A 25,590-nucleotide genomic window follows, 5' to 3' on the forward strand; every position below is an offset into this window, starting at 1 on the left:
ATCTCTCCTACTATGGCCACTTTGTACGTGTTACCATCAATATGAATAAACACAGATATTAAAAATTTACTAGCCCATGGACTTTGTTTATATCTCCCTCACACACACACACACACACACACACACACACACACACACACACCATTTTCTAGGGCTTCCTCCAATCCCTAGTTGAACTCATGTTCCCAATAAAGCCCTCCTTTTCTCTGGGCTAAAACAAATGTCATGGGCTTCCTGATGGGGCTTGCCATCACAAAATGATTTTTGGATATCCTAAAGGAAGGAAATCTTTCTCTTGTCGGGTTAGAAAAAAACCAGAGGAGTTGGGAGGATATTGAGTACTTGCTTTGCTAATCCCTCATTTGTCCTGAAGTTCCCTATCTTCTTATGAGGTGGTAGCCAGAAAATCTTAAAATGACACCATAAACTTATGTTTGTGGAGTGCTGGCTTTCTACATATCCCATAAATGTCACTCTTGAAAAATTTATGTGCATTTTGTTACTTATGTTCCAAAGATATTCCAAATATTTTAAGCCAAGGTTGTGAATAATTATGGGCATTTCATATTGGTGAGATATTTGGGGAAATGAAAGTCTTGTGTCCTGGCCTGATTTCTCCCTTGACTTTTATGTTGATGGCAAGCTTCCTGCCCCAAATATATTTGCATTAGAGCCAGGCATTTTACAATGGATATCCTCACCAAAGTGCCATTCTTCAAGAACTGTTACAGTTATTGAAACTTATCCTTTACTTCTTTATATCTTTCTCTAATTTACATGCATGCATGATTTTCTCTCCAGCAACATGATGAGCTTCATGAAGAAAGTGACAGGGATCTTAAAAGCCTTCATACCAGCTTTGCACAGTGGTAGTATCGTAACCAATGAGGTTTATCCGAGGCGCGATTATTGCTAATTGAAAAGCCTTCATACCAATGTTCTATATTTCCACCGTAGGGGTTACATGTGAGAATGAATTTATCCAAATTTGTTGAATTATACACCCAAAATGGATGCATTATATTGAATATAAGCTATAGCTCAGTAAAATTGATTTTAAAAAGTTTTTGTATTTGTGGGGAACCAGCTGCAGAGCCTGAGAACTGAATCTTGTAGTCCTCAGCACACTGGGGATACGGAAGGTCCTGAGTCAGCATACTGGCTCTTGACCACATTGTTCTCCAGATACAGCTTCTTTGCTCCCCCTTCTTTGAGTCAATAGTCTATTCTTTTATCTTTTGAAATAAACATGTTTTTCTCTGTTTCCCAAAGTTAATCATTCCTATAGCCAATCTGCTAGATTTCTTGATAAAAACTGGAGGAGACAAAGCCTCGGGGTCCGAGTCTGAGTCCAATTCCAGTTTGAATCCGAGTCTGAGTCTTGGTCCCACTGTCACCCAGATTAAAATTCAGTGAGACTCTGAGTCTTTCTTCATATTGTCGCCTCTATCCTGGATCAGTGGCATGTATCCTTTCCAGAATTTACAGCGGAGTCTTCCTTATATGTGGAATCAAGTATTTTCTGATTGAATTTTCTGTTAAATTGTATAGTTGTTTTGTTTTGTTTTTGCTGTAGCCAAGAGTATTCTCAGGAAATCCAGACTTATATATATCCAACAACATGGCTCACCCAGATTTTTTCATAGGCTCCACAAACAACATGACCAAAACAGAACTGTCAATTTCCTGGCATTGCACTAAACCTGACCCTCTACTCAATTCCACATTTAAGAAAACCATCCTAACCCAGTTGCAAAGATCCACATTCCAAAAGACACACTTGATTACTTTCTATCCTTCACCACAAGTTTAGTACTTCTGAAAAATATCTCATTTCAAACTCCTCACCCCTTCCATTGCTAAGACTCTGGTCCATGCCACTGTAACTTCTCACTCTCACATCTGTAGTAATTTCCTACCTCATCTCCTTGCTCCTATATTTCAGTCTGTTCTATAAAGAACATTTTGAGTGACCTTTAATAAAGCAGATTCTAATAATATTTCTTCCTTTCTTAAAATGCCTCAATGGTGCCATTTTAGTAAGAACAAAACCCCAAGTGTTTCCCATGGCCCATAAGGCCTTCTGTGACCTGGCCCCTCCTACTACTCTAATCTCATTTCCTAACACTGTTGTCCTAAGGCACATTGACTTCCAAGCTATTTCCTAAATGTGCCAAGCTTGTTCATACTTTAGGGCCTCTCTTTTTGGTGATCCCTCTGCTGTTCCCTGAGGTTCTATATCTTCCCACAGCTGACTACTTTTTACTGAGTATCAGATAAAAGTCATTTCTTCAGAAAATTCTTCCCTGCCTTCCCCATCCTAGTAGCTCTCTATCATATTTCCCCATATTATTTTCTTAATAATATTCCATCCCTGAGGATATCAACCCTTTAAAATATAAGCTCAATGGGAACCAGGGCCATGTCTGTCAGGTTCTCTTCTTTATCTATAGTACCTATCACAGTGCCTCTCACATATTGGTAATTTCTAAATATTTGTTGAATGAATGAATGGCATTGATTAAAAAGATGCATGCTAAGGTGTGATGAGCCAAGCAGTCTGGAACATGGGATTTGGGAGGATGGGAAAGTGATCTTAGATATTTCTAAAATAGTAGTTTTGTTTGAACCCATGAAAATTGCGGTTTGAAAATTGGGTAGAAAGTCCATAATAAATTGAGGGAGTGCTTCTAGTTGCCTTGAGTATAAAAGTGTAGCATATATTCTATACCAATTATCCTTCTTTCTTAATAATAGAATCCAAAATTTATTTGGGATAGTAGTGTTCCCAGTAAAAGACCATATTTGTAGCCTTTTTTGCAGCTATGTGAGGCCACATGACCAACTTCTGCCCAACAAGTTGATTGTAAAAGTACTGTGTGGTAGTTATAGGAAAAAAGATAAAAGGCAGCTGAACTTCTCAGACCAAGGTAGCTCTTACACCATCTGTTGTGGACTGAACTGTGTCCCAGCCAAATTCATATGTTGAAGCTCTAAACCCCTGTACCCAGAGCATGACTGGATTTGAAGATACAGCCATTAAAGAGGTAACTAAGTTAAAATGTGGCCATTAGGGTAGGCCCTAATCCAATATAATTAGAATCCCTATAAGAGCAGTTTAGGAAATATGGAGAGATACCAAGGTTGCATATGCACAGAAGGATGACCATATAAAGAAAGAGCAAGAAAGAGGGTGACTACCTGCAAGGCAAAAAGAGAGGCCTCACAAGAAACCAATGTTACAAATACTTGGATCTTGGCTTTCTAGTTTTCAGAACTTGAGAAATAAGTTTCTGTTGTTAAGCCACTCAGTCTGTGGTATCTCTGCCCTAGCAAACTAATATACCATTAGATAAGGCTTTCATTATGACAGCTCTTGAGAATCAACTGGGGAGCCTTAAAAATACTGATGACTGGATCTACCCCTAGAGATTCCGATTCAGTTTCTCGAGTCTGGGCACTGGAGGGGATTTTACTGTATATCCAGAGTTGAAAACCACAAGTCTAAGAGAATAATGTTTTGCATCCTATAGAGGAGGTTGAGAGCATTGGATCTAGGATCATGTAGAAGGCATTTCCCTCCACCCCATATATCTCTCCTTCCACTGTTTATCTTCATCCCACAGCTCCCTTTTTTTCTTCTATCCAGATCCCCACTGATGGACCCAGAGATTTTCCCAACTCCATCCCGTTACAAATCCAAGATGCATCTTAATTTTTTTAAAGATTGTATGTATGTATGTATGTATGTATTTATTTATTTATTTATTTATTCATGAGAGACACATAGAGAGAGGAAGAGAGAGATAGGCGCAGAGGGAGAAGCAGGGTTCCTGCGGGAAGCCCAATGCAGTGCTTGATCCCAGGACCCTGGGATCAGGCCCTGAGAAGAAGGCAGATGCTCAATTACTGAGCCACCCAGGTGTCCCAAGATACATCTTAATTTGAGGAACATTAAATAGCGTCAGCCCCAGTTTGGGCCCCCTGTGCCAAGAAAAGTAAGTTTTGAGGAGCCTCACCCTCTCTTATTTTGCCTGATAGCCTGAGCCAGGGCTCAGAAGCTACCATCTGGCCTCTTAATCCAATTAGACAATGCACAAAACTCAAGAACCTGAGATTTTACTGATGGAAAGTAAGCATATGAAAAAATATTTAACATCTTTAGTCATCATGGAAATGCACAATAAAATATGAACACATTTATTAGAATGGCTTAAAACATAGTGACAACACCAAATGCAGACAAGTCTATGGATAAACTGAGTCACTCAGATATTGCTAGTGAGAATACAAAATGGTAGGGGCACTCTGGAAAGCAATCTGGCATTTTTTCCCCAAAGCTAAGCAGGTAATTAATGGATAATACAGCAATTACACTCTAGGCAATTTACCCAAAGAAATGAAAATTTGTGTTCACCTGAAAACCTGTACATGAATGTTAATAACGGTTTTATTCACAATAGTTAAAAAAAGTAGAAACAGCCCAGATGCCCTTCAATAAGTGAATGGCTAAACAAACAGTGATATATCCATACAATGGAATTCTATTTGGCAATAAAAAGGAACTGATTATAAATACACTTAACAACTTGGATGGCTCTCAGGGGATTTATGCTAAGTGAAAGAAATCCATTTAAAAAGGTTGTATACTGGGATCCCTGGGTGGCGCAGCGGTTTGGCGCCTGCCTTTGGCCCAGGGCGCGATCCTGGAGACCCGGGATCGAATCCCACGTCGGGCTCCCGGTGCATGGAGCCTGCTTCTCCCTCTGCCTGTGTCTCTGCCCGCCTCTCTCTCTCTCTCTGTGACTATCATAAATAAATAAAAAAAAATTAAAAAAAGGTTGTATACTATATGATTCTACTTATATGACATTTTTGAAATTATGATAGTGTTTGACAGAGATTAGGGATATGGGGCCAGGGAGAAGGTAGGTGTGGCTATAAAGAGTAGCATGAGGGAAGTTTGTGGTAATGACACAGTGTTGTATTTTGTTTGTAGGGATAGTCGCAAAGCCTACATAGTTGGTAAAATGCATGAAATTATGCACGTATATTATACACAGACACTCTAACACACAAATGAGTGTGTGTAAAACTTCCATACCATACCCCTACTTTGTTTGCCTCCCAGACTCCTTGGCTGGTACCTCTAGCCTTCCCACAGAGTCAACGTTTGGAGATTGTCTGCCAGCTTCTCTGCATTAATAGGTTTATACCCAACCAAGGACAATTTTATTTATTTTTTAAAAATTTATTTGGTTATTTTAGAAAGAGAGTGCAGGGGCAGGGAAGGGCATAGGGAGAGTGAGGGGGAGAGAAGCAGACCCTCGCTGAGCACAGAGCCAAATGTCAGGCTTAATCGCATGACCCTGAGATCGTGATATGAGCAGAAATCAAGAGTGGGATGCCTAACCAACTGAGTCACCCAGTTGCACCCAAACCAAGGACAATTTATACCTACATTTACTCTGTACAACAGCCCAAGGAGTAGACAGTCTAATTTCATTCTCAGAAGAAAATATTGAGTCACCGAGAGGGCATGTGACTTAACCAAAGTAATACCCCTGGTGAATAGTGGGGTCAGGAAGATAACCCACATTTTTTTTGATAACCCACATTTTAATTCCAGAGCCCATGCCCTTGACCACCAAGCTAGACACTTTGGGTGTACCTGTTTGCTTTTTACAATACTGAGAAGATCCCAAGGACTGCAACACTACATTCCCACACCACTGAACACAGACTGAGCTGAGTGTTCAACCTACAATATACCACTCACCTAGAATTGCTCCTAGGGGTAGCAATGGAAGTCCAGGTAAAGGCACAAACAGAACCAAGACATTCCTTCTACTTCAACAACAAACAACAAACAATACTACCTTAAAGTCATACATGCTTCACACCCTCACACAGTATTCTTCAGTCAGGGTCTGACTTGATATTCACGTGAAGGGGACAATTGTTCTCTGGAGGTCAGAGTGTTTGGTATGGGGATGGCAACAATAGGAATAATCTGCTCTCAGTTACAAGGACCATCCTATGTGCCAGGTCCTGTGAAAACCACTTCAGGAGTCATTTGATGCATTTTTCACAGTTACCCAAGAGATAGATATTATTAGTTTCATTATCACACGAGGAAACTTACAGGTTAAATGCCCAAGGTCACAGAGTAAGGACCTTGGATGAGTGCCATCAAACTCCACAGCCTGTGTTCCTAATGCCTGAACTGTGAATGGCAAACATGCATGATGCAGGTTATACTAGGATGGTTTGGAAGCAGAGTGGAAGATGGAGAATACAGCAGGAATAGGAAGAAAAGGAAAGGGATCAGGGAAGCTGGGAGAGTTCTGAGAGGGAGCCCAGCCAGTAGAGAGGGAGCAGAGGAGCATCTGGGGAGGGACTTTATGCACATTCACCTTCCTTGAACACCCCATTGACAGAGAAGCAGAGCATCTTCTCCTGAAAGGGAAGAGCACAGGTGTTAAATCAACTAAATGTCCTACCCACCTGTGTGGCTTTCTGGGGCTGCCCTTGGGAGGAAGCAGGTGCTCACCGTCCGGAACCACATGTCCACCACGAGGGAGCTGAGGTCGTGCTATGTTGTGAGCAGCACATAGAGGGAGCACAGGATGTCATATTTTGTATGCTTCAGCCGGAAAACACACAAGGCTATTAGGGGAAGGAAAAAGTAAGTGAAGGTCAGGGGTGGCCACACCCTGGGCCCTACAATTATCCCTTCACACTGCCTTTCCCTGCCTAATTTTCCCCATTACACATGCACAGAGGTCCTTGAGCTTCTTCATATTCCTGCTTTCCTTGAAGTATTTGCACAAGTTGCTTCTAGGAGAGAAAGAGGAACAGAAGGTGGTGGTCTAGCCAGTGTGGGTGTTTCCAGGAGCTTCCTTGTGTCCCCTGGGGAGATACAAGGCCCAGGAGCAGAGTCTGAGTTCTGCTCATGGGCTGGGTCCTCAGGGTTGAAGGGAATGGCCAGGGAGAAGCAGGCCTCATCATGGTAGGCACCAAGGAGACCCTGACAGTTTCCAGAGTCATAGATCAAGTAGTACCTGTGGGGAAGTAATGAGGACAGTCTATCTCTGTGGTCTGGACCCCAAATGAGATTTCAAGACCCAGTCAGCAGTCCTGAGCTTGAGTGGCCTCACCCATCCTAACTGTTTCCTTCCTCAGATTCCCAGGGGTACTTACTGCTGCAGAAATTGCAAGACTAGACTCTTCAGTGTCTCAGATCCTTTGTAACTTTCCTGGAATCAAAAGGCATTTGAGACTATGTGGCTGATAAAGCCTCCTTTATAATACCCCAAACATTGTTTGATCACTTTCCCTCACTTTGCAGGGCTTTATCAAGCAGGGTGTGTCAGTATCAATGATAACTGGTGGTGGTGACTCCTGGCTATCTTGGAGAAGGGAAGAAGAAGTCAGTTAGTGAGACCAGAGAGGTGGCCCTGGATGCTGAGGGCAAAAAGAAGAGCCCAAAAGAGGGTGAGAGCCAGAGGTTAGGTATGAAAAGGCACTGGAAATTACACAGACAAGATTACAGTGGGTGTTTTCATCATGAGGTCCTGGAAGTCTTTACTACTATATGCAACTTTTGTGTGTGTGTGTGTGTGTTTCTGTGTGTGTCTGTGTGTGTGTCTGTGTCTGAGACATTTTTCCAGAGAGCACATTCATGTCTTTTTCAGGGGTCCTGGTCCCCTAAAATGGATAAGGGTCTGACACAAACATGTAATCTAGGCAAGACCCAAAGGGCTAGAGGGCAGGTGTGGAGGTGATCAATGTTAGTAAGAGACAATGATGAATGTAGGCACTTACCAGGCATAACAGCTTGGGAAAACAATCCCTGATGGCACTGTCCAAAACCCAAAATAGAAAGAAGTGACTGATAGGTCAGAATTGTGAAACCTCCCTCCTTCCCTTTCACTCCCTCCCCTCCCCTCCCTCTCTTTCCACTGGGTAGCTCCCACCTGATTGCCCTTATTCCCTTCTTCAGTGCCACAAGAAACATTTGGAGCCCAGGCACCAGGGCTGTATTCCCCTTCCTACCTCCCTTCCTTCCTCCAAGTCCCCACTGAAGGCTCCAGAGATAAGAGGGAATGGAGTGGGAGCTACCTCACTAGGGGTCCAGCATTCTGCAGGAACATGATGCCCCCCCCCAAGGATGGCCCAGGATGCTGGGGCAGGGAGGTGAGTGAGGCAAGGCCCAGGAGGCAGGGAGGGAGAGGGAGGGGGATGAAGACAGAAGAGGGAATGAAGGTAGGGGTGGAGAGGTGGGAGGGACATAGGGGAACTAGGGATTAAAAGGAAGAGAAAGCAAAGCAAAGGGAAGGGAATGAAGTTCTATCATAGGGGTGGGGGTCAGAGAGGAAGAGAGAATATGGGGGAAACAGCCCCGTGGCTGCAGCCCTTTTCATCACCTGCCCTGGTTGTCCCTGGCAATCTAGGTAAGAATGGGAAACATGCAGGTGTTGGGCTGGGGTCCCACTGGGGCTGGGGATGATGGTTGAACTTTTGTCACCTGTGTGAACTTAGTCTGAGCCAGACATGAGATACAAGGCAGCTACGGGGACAGCAGGCTTCCCCAGAGGGAGTAGAGGGTCAAATCTCAGGTCAGCATGGGGCTAGGGTCTGTAGTCGCCTCTTATGATCACTGCCTTCCCTCCTGATGGCCCCAGTGCACCTATGCTTGCCTCAGATGGTTCCCAGAACTGGGCCTGAGTCCTCACCTTGGGCATATTCTTTTCATGGATCTGTAGGAAGGCAGCCATGATGTTTCTAGGATTCGGTACCATTTCAATATTACAAGTAATTAAGTCTCTGAGAAGCTGAGAGGAGGGAATCAGAAGGCTGAGAGAGGCCTGGCTGGTACAGCTCCAGTACCAATACCTCCCCACGTTACCATGCCCAAGTCTCCTTCCCAGCCTGGCCCCTCTGCCCTCACCTTCCCTAGGATTACTGCTGTAGACATACAAGGGGGTGAAGTGGACTCTCTAGATAAGAGATTGATGGGAGACTACATATCATTTGATCACAGTTAGCTGCAGAGTTAGAGATATGGTCAGTGTCTATTGAAAACTAAACAACACATTTTTAAATAACTGATGGGTCAAAATAAGTCTAGACTTATTTTACAAACAAATTATTGTTCATTTGGTTATCTTTGGTAAAGATGAGGGCTATTATGGAGACAAAATGTGTTTCAATAACACATATTTGTAGATATTAAATTTTATTTTATTTTATTTTATTTTTATTTTTTTTTAGATATTAAATTTTAATACTATTTGTTGTAAACTGGACTAAGTCCTGATTCCTTCTAGTGTTCTCCAATGCCTGGCTATAACACTCCAAACTAAAATTTTGATTTTTCTCCAATCTTTGTGACTTGAAATCATTTAGAAACTAAAACTTCCTTTTTCCTGAAGTCCTGCAAACTAAATATGAATGACTTGATGTAAAGAAATCCCCACGATAGCTCATTAATAGACAGTATTTGTACTTACTGCTCTATGGGCCACTCAAAAGATCTCCAAAGACATTTGAACTGCAAAACAGGAAGATCTGTTAGATTGCCTCTACCTGCCCTCACTCTGTCTAAAGATGCTTCAAGTCTGACATCTAGAGGTCTCATCAACTAGCAACCCTCAGAACACAGAAACTGGCTTAACAACTGATCCAAACATAACCATTGTTTTTCTTTTGTTTCCATAGAAATCCTTGTTATTTAATACCTGATTACTTGAAACATAGGTGTACCTTTGAGAATATACCTGCATCACTGCCTCCTGAAATTAGTTTGACTAAACTGACCTATTGCTAGGACTAAGTGACTGGATCAATGAGATGTAATAATTCACCTGCTCAATATTTAATATGTGACACTTCCAAGGAAGTATTATTGGAGGAAACTGAAGGGGTTCACGACAGCCCCCACCTCAGAAGATGCCACTTTGGCATGTGCATTATTTTGAGCTAAGGGCACTTGAGAATGTGCAGATTCAGCAGACAGTTTTGTCCCTCTTTTAACCGCACAGAAATATCTAAATTGGGGAGTCTTTCCCAGAGTAAGAGTTATTAACAGAGATAAATTTTATCTGAGTGACCCTATATGGTAGGTCAAACATCTAATTGCCAAACATCTGCTCCTGTTACCACCCTGTGAAGTGCATTCCTTTCCTCTGAAATCCCATACCCCTACCCCATTCTCCTTGGTTCAGAATGATATATATATATATATATATATATATATATTTCCTTGAAAAATACAATATACTATACTATAACTCACCCTATGTGAAATAGATAATTTGAAAAGTCATCTATTAAAAAATTGAAGTTGTAATTCAACAACTCTCCCAAAAATCCAGGCCCATATGATACTACTGGAGAATCTGAAGTTAAGGTGAGAATTAACATCAATTCTACAAAATCTCTACCCAGAAAATAAAAGAGAAGGGAATACTTCTCAATTCATTTTATGAAACTAGTAATACCCTAATATCCAAACTAGACAAAGGAAATAAAGAAGGAAAGAAGGAAAGAAGGAGGGAAGGAAGGAAGGAAGGAAGGAAGGAAGGAAGGAAGGAAGGAAGGAAGAGAAAGAAAAGAAAGAAGAAAGAAAGAAAGAAAGAAAGAAAGAAAGAAAGAAAGAAAGAAAGAAAGAAAGAAAGAAAGAAAAAGGAAGGAAGGAAGATGGGGGAAGAAAGGAGGGAGGGAGAAAGGATGATGGAAGTAAAAAAACACTCTACATATCCCCCATGAGTATAGATGTAAAAATCCTTAATGTATTAGTAAATGGAATTCAGCAATATGTAAAAAATCATACATCATGACCAAGTAGGGTTCATTCCAAGGATGCAAACATGTTTTTCATTCTGTTACTATGGTGTATTACATTTATTTTCTTTCTTTTTCTCCCCTATAGAATAAAATTTGTTTATTTATTTATTTACCTATAGAATAAAATTATTTTTGTTTTCTAAAAATTTTTTATTTAAATTCAATTTAGTTAACATAGAGTACATCATTAGTTTCAGATGTAGAGTTCAGTAATTCGTCAGTTGCATATAGCACCCAGTGCTCATCATGTCACATGCCCTCATTAATACAACGATTTAAAAAAAAAGATTTTATTTATTTATTCACAAGAGACACACACACACACACACACACACACAGAGAGAGAGAGAGAGAGAGAGAGAGAGAGAGAGAGGCAGAGACATAGGCAGAGGGAGAGGCAGGCTCCATGCAGGGAGCCAAGCCTGATGAGGGACTTGATCCCAGGACTCCAGGATGATGCCCTGAGCTGAAGGCAGACGCTTAACCACTGAGCCACCCAGGCATCTCTATGTTGATTTTCTTTTCTTTTTTTTAAATTTATTATTATTATTATTTATTTATGATAGTTACAGAGAGAGAGAGAGAGAGAGAGGCAGAGACACAGGCAGAGGGAGAAGCAGGCTCCATGCACCGGGAGCCCGATGTGGGATTCGATCCCGGGTCTCCAGGATCGTGCCCTGGGCCAAAGGCAGGCGCCGAACCGCTGCACCACCCAGGGATCCCTCTATGTTGATTTTCTAATGTTGAACCACCTTTGCATAAATCCCACTTGGTCATGATGGCCTTACTCTACTGTTGGATTCAGTTTGTTAGTACTTTGTTGAGGATTTTTTCATCTATATTTATTTTTTATTTAAATTCAATTAGCCAACATATAGTACATCATTAGTTTCAGATGTAGTATTCATTAATTTTTCAGTTCGCATCTATATTTATAAGAGATACTGGTCTGCAGTTTTCTTGTAGTGTCAAGATATTGACATGGTATTTGGGTAATGCTACTACGATGAGTTAAGACATGTTCCCTCCTCTTCTACCTTTTGGAAGAGTTTGAGGAATATTGGTACTAATTCTTTAAATGTTTGATAGAATTCAACAGTTGAAGGCATCTGGACCTGGGCTTTGTTGGGAGATTTTTTTGAATACTGATACATTAAAAATAAAACAGGAACCTAATAAAAATGGTAGTGCTGTTTCAGACTTAAATGACTATGTATGTAAATACTACAATATTTATGGCAGCTTACTTGATAAAGATGTGAAGTTCACTTGTAAAAGTGGGTGTCTAAAGGGTTAGAATTTGTGAGTTTCCCTGAAGTGGTGGAAGAGAGGTTACCTGAATCAGACAGAAAATTCTAACACCTGATGTGGATGGGTATGGCTCATAGCAAGCACTGTGAATTGAAGGAGCTGGTAGATGTTTGGGGTATGTGTATACCCTTTTGTGTGTTCTTAGGTGTTCATCTGGGTGCAGATTCCTTCTTTCACCTAGTGTTTCTCAGAAATCAACTGAATTTCAGTGAAACAGAGTAATGTTTTCTAAAACAAACTTGTTTATAAAACAATTTGAACATAATACCCTCACTGATAACATTACTACAATAATTTTTCCTAGTTATTTTTAAATTCAGGACAAAGTTATTGCCTAGGTAGTAAGATTAGGCATGAAATATATATTATTTAATTATAATATATGTCTAATTATAATATATTTAATTATATGTTATAATATAACAATAATAACATATTATTATATAATATAACATAATATATAACATAATATATAACATAATAATATATAACATAATATATATTATATAACATATATAATATATAACATAAGATATAACATAATAATAATATATTATTATATAATATATAATATTATATTATGTAATAACAATAATATAATAACACTTTTTATCTTATACCTTGTACAGATTTTCTTGCTGGTAATTACTACTGTTTTTATTTTTTAAAAGATTTTATTTATTTATTCAGGATACATAGAGAGACAGAGACAGACAGAGACATAGGCAGAAGGAGAAGCAGGCTCCTTGCAAGGAGCCCAATGTGGGACTTGATCCCAGGACACTGGGATCATGACCTGAGCCAGAGGCAGATGCTCAGCCACTTAGCCACCCAGGCATCCAATTACTACTGCTTTTAATAAGAATTCTAGGTTGATATCAGTTTCCCTTCTCTCTACTGATTTTTTATATATCAAGGATATTATTCCTATATCAGGCATGTATGTGGGCAATTCTTTCTTCCCATCTCATCATATTTTCATGTGCAGTTTAATACTGTCTTTCCCCCAAGAGGTTGTTTTAAAATTTGAATAGATTTAGGGATCCCTGGGTGGCGCAGCGGTTTGGCGCCTGCCTTTGGCCCAGGGCGCGATCCTGGAGACCCGGGATCGAATCCCACATCAGGCTCCCGGTGCATGGAGCCTGCTTCTCCCTCTGCCTGTGTCTCTGCCTCTCTCTCTCTCTCTCTCTCTGTGACTATCATAAATAAATAAAAATTAAAAAAAAAAGAAAAAGATTTGTATAGCTAAGAATTTATACTGTTCTTTGTATAAAAACATTTGACTAATATACTAGGGGCACAGAACATCACCCCCAGGTTTATCAGAGTAATAGAACATTGCCCATCTCAGAAGCCAAATGGTCCTGGGGAGCATACACAGCCTGGGCTTTGAGGGGGGGCGTTTACAAGATTTGAGTCTCTACCTCACTGTTCCCCAAGAGTTGTTGACCCTCTGATTTTCCCTTTCCTCTTCAATGGACCAGTGAATGTAGTACCTGCCTTGAATGGATTTTGCAGGGATTTGACATAACATGCAATGCTATTTTTTATTATCAACATAATCAGGAATACTGGTTGGGACAAAAACAGAGAAAAACCAGTCATTTGGGTGATTAAGTGTCACCCTTACCAGTTAACCTTTGGCTTCTTGGGTGAGCTGGACTTCTCACCTTAATCGCAGGCCAGAGGAGAAAGTTTAGGATCAGGGAGATGATAAGCCCAATGTCTTCTTCCAGAGTTTTGGGTTTCAGGATCACAAATAGCTTTATTAAGGCCTTTTTCTGGGATCTTGATGACAACGTGGAGGGAGTCATGGGAGGGAATCAGGAGATCAGCAAAGCTGATCCTGAGTCTCATCCTTCTCACTTGACCGAAATTCCCAAACCTTATTTTGGGCACAGCAAAAACCCATAAGGCTCTGGTGTAGTACAAGTGATTGTCATGAAGGCATCTGGGGTGGATGAAGAAATGACAACATCCATTAGGATCAAAGTAGAGATATTCTGACTGCACAGTGCCATTTCCTGATCTCTGTGACAGAAACATGCTCCACATTTACTGCATCATATGCAGCAGAATGAGCTCTGTGGCAGTGTGTCATGGGAAAAAATTCTGGTACCTAAATGTCTGTCAAAAAAAGGAACAGGTTAAAAAAAAAAAAAAAAGGAACAGGTTCCTGAAATTCAAAAAAGTAATGTACAACTGTTCAAAACAACTTGCTAGCTTATATGTGCTGAGAGGGAACTGTTACATGTAATAACTAGTGAAATAAACAAGCAAAACAAATTACCTGCAAATTCCCCTTATTCACTCCCTTAATCCTTCCAACACACCCATCCCTGTACACTGCAGTCACTTACTATCTTATCCAGGGGCCCTCTTTGGCATCATTCACTTCTAGAGGGATGAAGAATGAATCCTAGAACTACTTTTTTCAGACCATTTGTCATACCTCCCTTGGAAAACATCCCAGCATCTTGTTCTTTGAAAGAAACTAATTTGATATCATGCTCTGAAATTGGAAAAAAACACAGAAAAATGAATAAGTGAAAAAAGACAATACAAAATAAGACACAAAGTAGAAAACACAAAATGCCAGAAACAAAATCCTGGGATATTATCATGGCTAATGAAGAAATATCACTGATTATTATAATCAAAAAAGAAATATAGCACAGAAGATTGGAAGGCTGCGCTGTACCTCCTGGAAGATGAGAAGTTGGGAGAATTCACAGCCCAAGAGAGAGCAAAAACATCAGGAAGGACTTGGACAGAGGGTCCATTGTGAGGCATTATCCCTGCTGTGATGTTTTCAGGCTGGGTGACCTGGAATAAGTTAATTAATGTCTGTAACCCTCACCTCCATCCTGTGCTCTAGGTGGACAATTGAATATGTGGTGTTATATTTTAAGGGCCATAGTGAGTTCTCCACATGAAAAAATGAAAGATAGTCTGAAGAAAATATCCAGAATGAAGCATGGGGAGAAAAAATGATGGAACATACTGAAAAAGAGAGGGCAAGAATGAAAGATAATACAGTGAATAATTCTAACACATTTAACTGGAATACCAGAAGGAGGGAGAGAGAACAGTGCAGTCCTCCAGTTGTTAAATATGACATATTTGTCTATTAATTTATATCTTTAATTTCTCTCAGCTATCTTTTATAATTTTCAGTGAATAAGCTTTGCACTTATTTTGTTAAATTTTATTTCTAAGTATTTTATTCTATTTTATACTACTTTAGGAATTGATTTCTTAATTTCATTTTCTGATTGTTCATTTTTAGTATATAGACATTATTGATCTTTCAAAATTTGTGTATTAGTAGTAGTACTTATTTTATAGATTTCTTGGGATTTTCTGCATACAAGATCATGTTACCTGCAAATAAAGATAGTTTTATTTATTCCTTTGCAATCTATATGCCTTCCATTTCTTTTTCATATCTTTTTGCAGTGGCTAGTATCTCCCATACTATTCTGAATAAAACTGGTAAGAGCAAATATTCTTGTCTTGTTCCTGTTGGGGAAACCTTTCAGTCTTTCACCACTAAGTAGGATATTAGTTTTAGAATTTTCTTTTTTTTAAATTTTTATTTATTTATGATAGTCACAGAGACAGAGAGAGAGGCAAAGACATAGGCAGAGGGAGAAGCAGGCTCCATGCACCGGGAGCCCCACGTGGGATTCGATCCTGGGTCTCCAGGATCGCGCCCTGGGCTAAAGGCAGGCGCTTAAACCGCTGCACCACCCAGGGATCCCAGTTTTAGAATTTTCTGATAGAAGTGGCCCTTTATCAGGTTGAGGAAGTTTCTTGCTATTTCTAGTTTGATTTTATCCTGAATGGGTGTTGGATTTTGTATAGTGCTTTTTCTGCTTTTATTGAGTTGATCATGTAGTTTTTTTAAACACTCATGCACGATGCAACAGTTAGTAGGCAAATGAATGAGACCATATAATGTTTGTTCTTCTCTGATTGACTTATTTCACTCAGCATAATACCATTCATTTGGGGAATATAAAAAATAGTGAAAGGGAATAAAGGGGAAAGGGGGAAAAATGAGTGGGAAATATCAGAGAGGAAGACAGAACATGAGAGACTCCTAACTCTGGGAAACAAACACGGGGTGGTGGAAAGGGAGGTGGGTGGGGGGTGGGGGCGATGGGTACTGAGGGGGGCACTTGATGGGATGAGCACTGGGTGTTATGCTATATGCTGGCAAATTGAACTCCAGTAAAAAATAGTTAGTAGGCAATAAGTTATATTTATTGTCAAGCTTACAATCTTTAATAAAAATTAAAACAAAAAATTATTACCTCTAATTAGAGGTACTTATAGTGACTTTTGTTTCTTTACATTTTCCTTTTTTATATAGAAATATTAAAATTATATCCCAAGTTTATACCAATAATCAAAATTTACACACTTTTGGGGACTTGGATCCAATAATTCGCGCCTATCAATACTTTTGCTATTTAAATGTCATATGGCTTCTTACAGGTGGGTTTCCTAGTTGCTGCTCTATAGGGAACCCAGGAAAGTCTGACCATATGCCCTATATAGATTATCTCACTTATTCCTATGAGGAAGATAATTATCATCTCCATTCTCTAGATGAGGAAACTGAGAAATAAAAAGCATATTGCCTAGGGTCATACGGCAACTGAAAAGAAGGACAAAGTTGGTAACAAATGCCTTCCTGACTGCCAACTCTTTATTCCCTCCAGGACACCACCAAGTTCAGCTATAATCTAAAAAATTATATTGGAGTTAAGGTCCTTCTGAACTCAAACCACTGTTCTTGTCTCTGTAATATATTCATTTGGCTTTAAATTATGAGCTTACCAGATTGGAAGAATTTTTTATATTGAGAAAATTATCATACCCTAAAATATGAAGGATATTATTACATTTAACCATTTTAAATTTATAGACCCATTAAGCATACCATTTCTGGAAATTTATCTGGAAGGAATCGTTGCTTCCAAGTTTTTCTATTACAAAAAAGAATTGTGTGGGAATTCTCATCACTTATTAGGACAAAGAGGATGAGGTGAGGAAATTGAGGAAACTGGAAAGAGAATGGTTGATATTCTGGGATATGATTTCAGGCCAGCACCTTTAACACTGTTCAACATGATCTCATCCTCAGTTTCCTTCTTTTTTTTTACAAGATAAATACACAAAAGTTATTTTACTTCAATATATAAGTCATGAATATATAAACATCAAAATTAAAAATACAATACCATTTACAATCACTCCCAAATGATGAAATACTTAGGTAAAAATCTAACGAAGCACATACAGAACATATATCCTGAAAACTACAAAGATCTGATAGGTGAAATGAAAGATCTAAATAAATGGAGTAGGAATCAATTCTCCTCAAAGTGATATACAGATTGTAGTATAATAAAAACATATTTAACTGGTCCTTGTCCCCAGTTCCTGGCACAGAGCTCCTAAAATCTCCAGAATTTCCTGAGTGAGGGCAGCCTGGGTGGCTCAGTGGTTTAGTGCCTGCCTTCAGCCCAGGGCATGATCCTGGAGACCCAGGATCGAGTCCCACATCGGGCTCCCTGCATGGAGCCTGCCTCTCGCTCTGCCTGTGTCTCTGCCTCTCTCTCTGCGTCTCTCATGAATAAATAAAAGCTTAAAAAAATTTCCTGAGTGAGAGCACCTTTGGAACACAGCTGAGTTCATGCTAATGAGATGACTTAGGTTGGGGCCTCTGAATGCTTCAGGATGGAGCTGGTCATCAGAAAAACATGGGATTTAGAGGGTTAGAATATTCTGACCCACACCCAACCTCAAGGTAGGAGGGAGGGGCTGGAAATTGAGTTTAGTCACTAATGGCCAATGATTTAAAAACAACCATGCTCATGTAATAAAACCCCATGTAAAAGTCCCAAACAAGGTTTGGGGAGCTTCTCAGTTTCCTTCTTGACCTTCATTCTTACTATGCTTCCTCTCCCTGACTTTATTCCAGCCAAGATGGCCTCTGTGTGGTTTTGTGAATATGCCAATTATGCTATGTCCTCTGGACCTTTGCATTTGCTCTTCTCTCTATCTGGAATACTATTTTCAAAATACCCCCTAGAATCTCTCTGTGACATCCTTAGGATATTTGCTTCAAAATCATTTTATCATTGAGGCCTTTCCTAGCTTCCGTACTCAAATTCCCTATTCATTACTTTCCTATCATGTATTCATTCCCCGACTCCCACTTTCACTATCTTCCTTCCTTATTTTTCTACTTAGCATTTTTCACTCTCCATCCTACTAATATTGTGCTTAATTTATTTTCTGTCTCTCTCATTTATAAAAACAGAGGTTTCTGTCTTTTTTTGTTAACTACTATATCCTCAATGCCTATGATAGTACCTGCACTTAGAAGGTGCTTAAAAGGGCAGCCCAGGTGGCTCAGTGGTTTGGCGCCACCTTCGGCCCAGGATGTCATCCTGGAGACCCGAGATCGGATCCCACATCTAGCTCCCTGCACGGAGCCTGCTTCTCACTCTGCCTGTGTCTCTGCCTCTCTCTCTCTCTCTCTGTGTGTGTGTGTGTGTCTCTCATGAATAAATAAATAAAATCTTTTTTAAAAGGTGCTTTAAAAATAGTTGTTAAGTGAATTAAATTTCTATAAGATTGTGGTGACATGTTCCCACTTCTAAGGAATCGCAGGATCTTTAGCCATGGATTATGTGCCAGGCATGGTATTTGTTGTATGATAGATGTAACCTTATGTCTGACTTATGATAAAAAAAAATCTTCCTGGGCAGCCCGGGTGGCTCAGCGGTTTAGCGCTGCCTTCAGCACAGGGTGTGATCCTGGAGACCCGGGATCAAGTCCTACATCAGGCTCCCTGCATGGAGCCTGCTTCTCCCTCTGCCTGTGTCTCTGCCTCTCTCTCTCTCTCACTCTTTCTCTCTCTCTCTCTGTCTCTCATGAATAAATAAATAAATAAATCTTAAAAAAATCTTCCTCTGATAACCTTCTTGCCACTCTAGGTAATTTCACAAGAGATTTTCCAACAAATATATGCCAATTTGAGATCTTGTTGTGCTGCTAATTTGTATTTCAAAGGAATTGCAACTCCCAAATATATATGGATGGAAACATGGTTTTCCAGTCCCTTTCTAGGAACCCAGGAGTCATGTGGATCAGCCTCAGTTTTCAATACAAGTGTGCATGTGAAATATTTACACAAATAGATCTTCAACAGTGAGGAGGGAGCAGTGTATTTGTGATAGTGACAATGGTCTAACAGAAGGGTTGAGGAAAAGGCAATAAGACTACTTTTTCCTTGTAATTGATTAATTTATCAGGTAATTATTAAGGCATCACTGTATATTCCCTAAAAAATTAACAGGCAACCATAAAGCATGATATGTGAAAATGTCTTTAGGTGAGTCTTTTCTTTAATATAGATACTAAATAAATCTCTTGAACTTTCAATAGGTTGTGGGAAGCTAAAGCCTGAAGTAGTATTTTAGGTTATATTAACTGGCCCTCTTTCAACTGAAAGAAAAAAAAATACAGCACTTATCCCAGTGACATTAGGAGAACTACTGGATTCCTTGATATATACAGGAGCTTTTAAATGCCCTTATTTTCCCCAAATTATTTTTCCCAATCTCTTTTTATCTTAGGCTTATCAGTCTGTCTCCTGCTTGTCCTGGATATTGCCCTTTGCTCCTGGCCGATGTAGTCAATACTTTCACTTTTGAATGCTGTATTAGTTTACTAGGGTTGCTTCAAAATAGCACAAACTGGGTAGCTTACATAACAGGAATTTATTTTTTCACAGTTCTAGAGTCTAGAAGTCCAATATCAAGGTGTCTTCTGCTTCTTCTTTTCCTGACATGCAGATGGCCAACTTTTTGCTCTGACTTCACATGGTCTTTACTCTGTGTGCACATTATACCTGGTATTTCTTGTGTGTGTTCAAATTTCCTCTTCTTGTAAGGCCATAAGCCAAATCGGTTTAGGGCCCATCTTGAAAGTCACATTTTGACTTAATCATCTCCTTAAAGACCCCATTTCTAAATATAGTCACAATCTGAGGTACTGGGTGTTAAGATTTAAACATATGAATTTTGAGGGCACACAATTCAGTTTCTAACAGTCCACACTCTGGATACCCAAAGTTCATGTCCTTCTCATATGCAAAATACATTCACTCCTATTTATTTTTTATTTTTATTTTTTAAAAAATATTTTATTTATTTATTCATGACAGACACACACACAGAGAGGCAGAGACATAGGCAAAGGGGGAAGCAGGCTTCATGCAGGGAGCCCGATGCAGGACTCAATCCCGAGTCTCCAGGATCATGCCCTGAGCTAAAGACAGATGCTCAACTGCTGAGCTACCCAGGTGTCCCTCCTATTTCTTTTTTTTAAAAAGATTTTATTTATTTATTCATGAGAGACACACAGAGAGAGGCAGAGACATAGGCAGAGGGAGAAGCAGGCTCTCTGAGGGAAACCTGATGCAGGACTTGATCTCAGGACCCCAGGATCATGACCTGAGCCAAAGGCAGATGCTCAACCACTGAGCCACCCAGGTGCCCCCATTCACCCTTATTACAACAGCCCAAATATTAACCTATTCCAGCATTAATTATAAATCCTCAATCTCACCTAAATATATAAAGAATGAGTGAGAGTCAAAAGAGATGATTCATCTTGAGGCAAAATCCCTGTCTTGTTGTGAACCTGTGAAATCAGATAAGTTAACCTGCTTCCAAAATACAATGGTAGGATAAACATAGGATACAGATTCTCATTCCAAAAGGGACAAGCTTGGAAAAAAGAAAGGGATTACAGATCAAAAAACAAGTCTAAAACCTAGCAGGAAAACTCCATTTGTTTTTGAGGCCCAAGAATAATTCTCTTTGGCTCAATGCTCTGTCCTCTAGGTCCAGAGGGGTGGAATTTCCACTTTATGAGCCCACTGAGGTGGTAGCTACACCCCCTTGTCTCTGGGTGGTAGCTCCACTCCCAGGATTCTAGGCCTTGCCCATTGAAACCAAAGACGTGGCCCTGCCCTCTGAAACTGAGGAAGACACAGCCCCATTTTAGGGTTATTCTCATTTTTTCTTGAAAGATAGCACATGTTCACAGCTTGATACATCTATTGTTCTGTCCTCTAGAATCCCAGAAGTCCAATAGCTTTTCTTCATTTTGTACCATCTTTCTCTTCTTCAGTCAAAGCTGGCAGTGTTTCTACTGGTATAACCCCATCTCTATTTCTGGCTTTTGCTGAGATTGCTGGTTAGACTATGAGTCATGCCCATAATCTCTTTTCTGGAGTGACTGTCCAATCAAACCTTTGTTCTCTCCAGAACATGCTTTCTCAATTTTTTTTTTTTTTTGCAATTGTGAAGTTCTGGTGTTTTTTGGTTGATGATTCTTGCTCCAGTTCACCTCTCTCTTATATTTTATTATAAGCAGTAAAGAGAAACCAGGCAATGCCTTTACCATTTTGCTCAAAGTCTCCTATGTTAAATATGCAAATTCATCAACTTACATTTCTAGTTTCCACAAAATACTAGGACATAATTTGGCCAAGTTCTTTGCCACTTTTTTTTCCTTTTTTTTTTTTAATTAATTTTTACTGGTGTTCAATTTACCAACATACAGAAAAACACCCAGTGCTCATCCCGTCAAGTGTCCACCTCAGTGCCCGTCACCCATTCCCCTCCAACACCCGCCCTCCTCCCCTTCCACCACCCCTAGTTCGTTTCCTTGAGTTAGGAGTCTTTATGTTCTGTCTCCCTTCCTGATATTTCCCAACATTTCCTTTCCCTTCCTTTATATTCCCTTTCGCTATTATTTATATTCCCCAAATGAATGAGAACATACACTGTTTGTCCTTCTCCGATTGACTTATTTCACTCAGCATAATACCCTCCAATTCCATCCACGTTGAAGCAAATGGTGGGTATTTGTAGTTTCTAATTGCTGAGTAATATCCCATTGTATACATAAACCACATCTTCTTTATTCATTCATCTTTCGATGGACACCAAGGCTCCTTCCACAGTTTGGCTATTGTGGCCATTCTTTGCCACTTTTTAACAAGGATCACCTTTTCACCAGTTTCCTATAAAATATTCCTCTTTTCTTTTTGAAATCTCACCAGAATCACCTTTAATGTCCACATTTTTATCAACAGTCTCTTCATGGCAATCTAGACATTTTCTAGCATGCATCTCAAAACTCTTCCAGCTTCTACCCACTCTCAATTCCAAAGCCACTTCTATATTTTTAGACATTTGTTAAGGTAGTACCTCACTTCTCAGTACCAACATTTGTTATGGGATTCTCCAGAGAAATAGAACCAGCAGGATGTTTACTTATTTGTTTGTTTTAAAGAATTAGGTCACATGATAGTGGAAGCTTGGTATGTAAAAATCTGCAGGACAGGCTTTCAGGTTGAAGATCCAGTTTGAATCCAACGTCAGTATACTGGCAGAATTCCTTCTTGCTCTGGGAGATTATTAGTCTTTATTCTATTAAAGCCATGAACTGGTTGGATGAGACCCACCAATAATAGAGGGGGTTTTGCTTTACTTAGATGAGATCAGGCGCATTCAGGGTGGTATAGCTGTAGACGGTTTTTGCTTTACTCAAAAATTCACCCAATGTTTATAGCAGCAATGTTCACAATAGGCAAACTGTGGAAGGAGGCTCAGTGTCTATCGACAGATGAATGGATAAAGAAGATGTGGTATAGGGATCCCTGGGTGGCGCAGCGGTTTAGCGCCTGCCTTTGGCCCAGGGCGTGATCCTGGAGACCCGAGATCAAATCCCACATCGGGCTCCCGGTGCATGGAGCCTGCTTCTCCCTCTGCCTGTGTCTCTGCCTCTCTCTCTCTGTGTGTGTGTGACTATCATAAATTAAAAAAAAAAGATGTGGTATATATATATATATATACAATGGAATATTACTCAGCCATTAGAAACGATGAATACACACCATTCGCTTTGACGTGGATGGAACTGGAGGGTATTATGCTGAGTGAAGTAAGTCAGTCGGAGGACAAACATTATATGGTTTCATTCATTCAGGGAATATAAAAAATAATGAAAGGGATTAAAGGGGAAAGAAGGGGGGATCCCTGGGTGGCGCAGCGGTTTGGCGCCTGCCTTTGGCCCAGGGCGCGATCCTGGAGACCTGGGATCGAATCCCACGTCGGGCTCCCGGTGCATGGAGCCTGCTTCTCCCTCTGCCTGTGTCTCTGCCTCTCTCTCTATCTCTCTGTGACTATCATAAATAAATAAAAATTTAAAAAAAAAAGGGGGGGAAAGAAGGGAAAATGAGTGGGAAAAATTAGAGAGGGTGACAAAACATGAGAGACTCCTAACTCTGGGAAATGAACAAGGGGTGGTGGAAGGGGAGGTGGGTGGGAGGATGGGGTGATTGGGTGACGGGCACTAGTGGGGCACTGGACGGGATGAGCACTGGGTGTTATACTATATGTTGGCAAATCGAACTCCAATAAAAAATATACAAAAAAATTCACTGATTTAAATGTTTGTTTCACCCAAAAAATTCTTCATAGAAACATGCAGAATAATGTTTAACCAAATATCTGGGCACCATGGCTCAGCCAAGCTTGTACATAAAATGAACCATCACAAATGCTGTCAGCAAATGCTGGGAAGTCACTCCAGCTCTGGGAACTCTCCAAGTCAACAGAAACAATGGAAAGCCCTTGAGATGGTCTTTCAAGGAGCTGCCAGTCTAGCTGAAACACACAACCACCATTATTTGAGAATAAAGCCTGTACTGTTCCCTCTGACACTTAGTAACCTGCACCAGAAGTCTTCATGGCTGCTGCTGATTTGGAGAATGGGAATGGTAAGAGAGGTGTTTAAAATGCCACCACTCTCTCTTACTAAAACATTGCAGCTTCTTTCTTCATTAAGCTTTTCTCCAGTTCTAAGATTTTGACTAGATTCGAGAATTCTGTGAAAGTGGAGTCTGACAGTTTTTGCCAGCTTAGTTGCTTTTGTAGCGGGCCAGGCCCTGGAATTTGCTACTCTGCTATTTTGAGTGGCATCATCTCCCTACATTAAACCATTTTTGTGGACTCCTAAAAGTAACATGATATCTAGGCATTGTGCCTACTGCGCTTAATGGATAAGATCACCCAGGGCCCTACTTAAGGTCTTCATACCCAGAGGGCATTCTGGGTCAGCACTTCTCCAAGGATAGTGAACTTCCTGGCTCAGATCAGCCTCAGAGGTCAGAAAAATGGGGATTCAATTCCCAGCTATGCCCTTAAATCTATGATCTTGGCCAATGGACTTCTCTGAGATTCATTTTCCTTCCTTTTTCCACTTGGTTTTCAGAATTAATTTAAGAATTAAAAGAGATAACAAATGTGAAAGTACCTAGCTCAGTATTGGTACTCAAATCTAGTTCCAGTTCTCTCTCATATTAAAATTTTCCTTGAGCTTTTTATTTTCTCTCTTACCACTTTTCCATGGGGGAAATTAGTGGGTGGTAATGGCTGAATAAATTACCAGCAATTGTACTTTTGGAGATTTACCCCAAAGACACAGACACAGTGAAAAACCGAGACACCTGCACCTCAATGTTTATAGCAGCAATGTCCACAATAGTCAAACTGTGGAAGGAGCCTCTGTGTCCACAAAAAGATGAATGGATAAAGAAGATGTGGTCTATGCATACAATGGAATATTACTCAGCCATTAGAAACGATGAACCATTTCTTCAAGGTGGATGGAACTGAGGGGTATTATGCTGAATGAAGTAAGTCAATCAGAGAAGGACAATAATGATATGGTTTCACTCATACGGGGAATATAAAAAATAATGAAAGGGATTATAGGGGAAAGGAGAGAAAATGAGTGGGAAAAATCAGACAGGGTGCCAAAACATGAAAGACTCCTAACTCTGGGAAATGAACAAGGGGTAGTAGAAGGGGAGGTGGGAAGGGGGATGAGGTGACTGGGTGACGGGCACTTGTGGGGCACTTGACGGGATGAGCACTGGGTGTTATACTATATGTTGGCAAATTGAACTCCAATAAAAAAAATTACCTCTTGAGTAGTTATTTGCATTCTCACAAAGGACAGTCTTTAGGCCATAGGATTTAAATCTTTTTGATGGAATTGAAATTCTCATTCCTTCCGGAAGAAGAACACTTTAGAAAGAAAGACTATTTCTCTCCTCTTTCCAGACACTTTGGGTGTTGGCATGTTTTTGGTGAGGGAAGATCTCTGGTAGGTGATGGTATTCCACTCTTGCAGACTGGTGCATTCTTCCTCAAAAGATATGATGTTTGACAAATTATACTCATTACAGTGGATTTACAGATATTAACAACCGACAGGTAGGGAGTTGTGTGATTTGAGACACATCACTCAAAACCTTACTTTGCT

The 25,590-nt window shown here is 40.1% G+C and overlaps 1 pseudogene; it reads left to right on the plus strand.

The window, feature by feature from the left end:
• Positions 1 to 855: 855 nt before the first annotated feature.
• LOC112925788 (U4 spliceosomal RNA) lies at positions 856 to 1,009 on the plus strand (annotated as a pseudogene).
• Positions 1,010 to 25,590: the final 24,581 nt, after the last annotated feature.

This window comes from Vulpes vulpes, chromosome X (genome assembly GCF_048418805.1).
Source record: "Vulpes vulpes isolate BD-2025 chromosome X, VulVul3, whole genome shotgun sequence".
NCBI lineage: Eukaryota > Metazoa > Chordata > Mammalia > Carnivora > Canidae > Vulpes > Vulpes vulpes.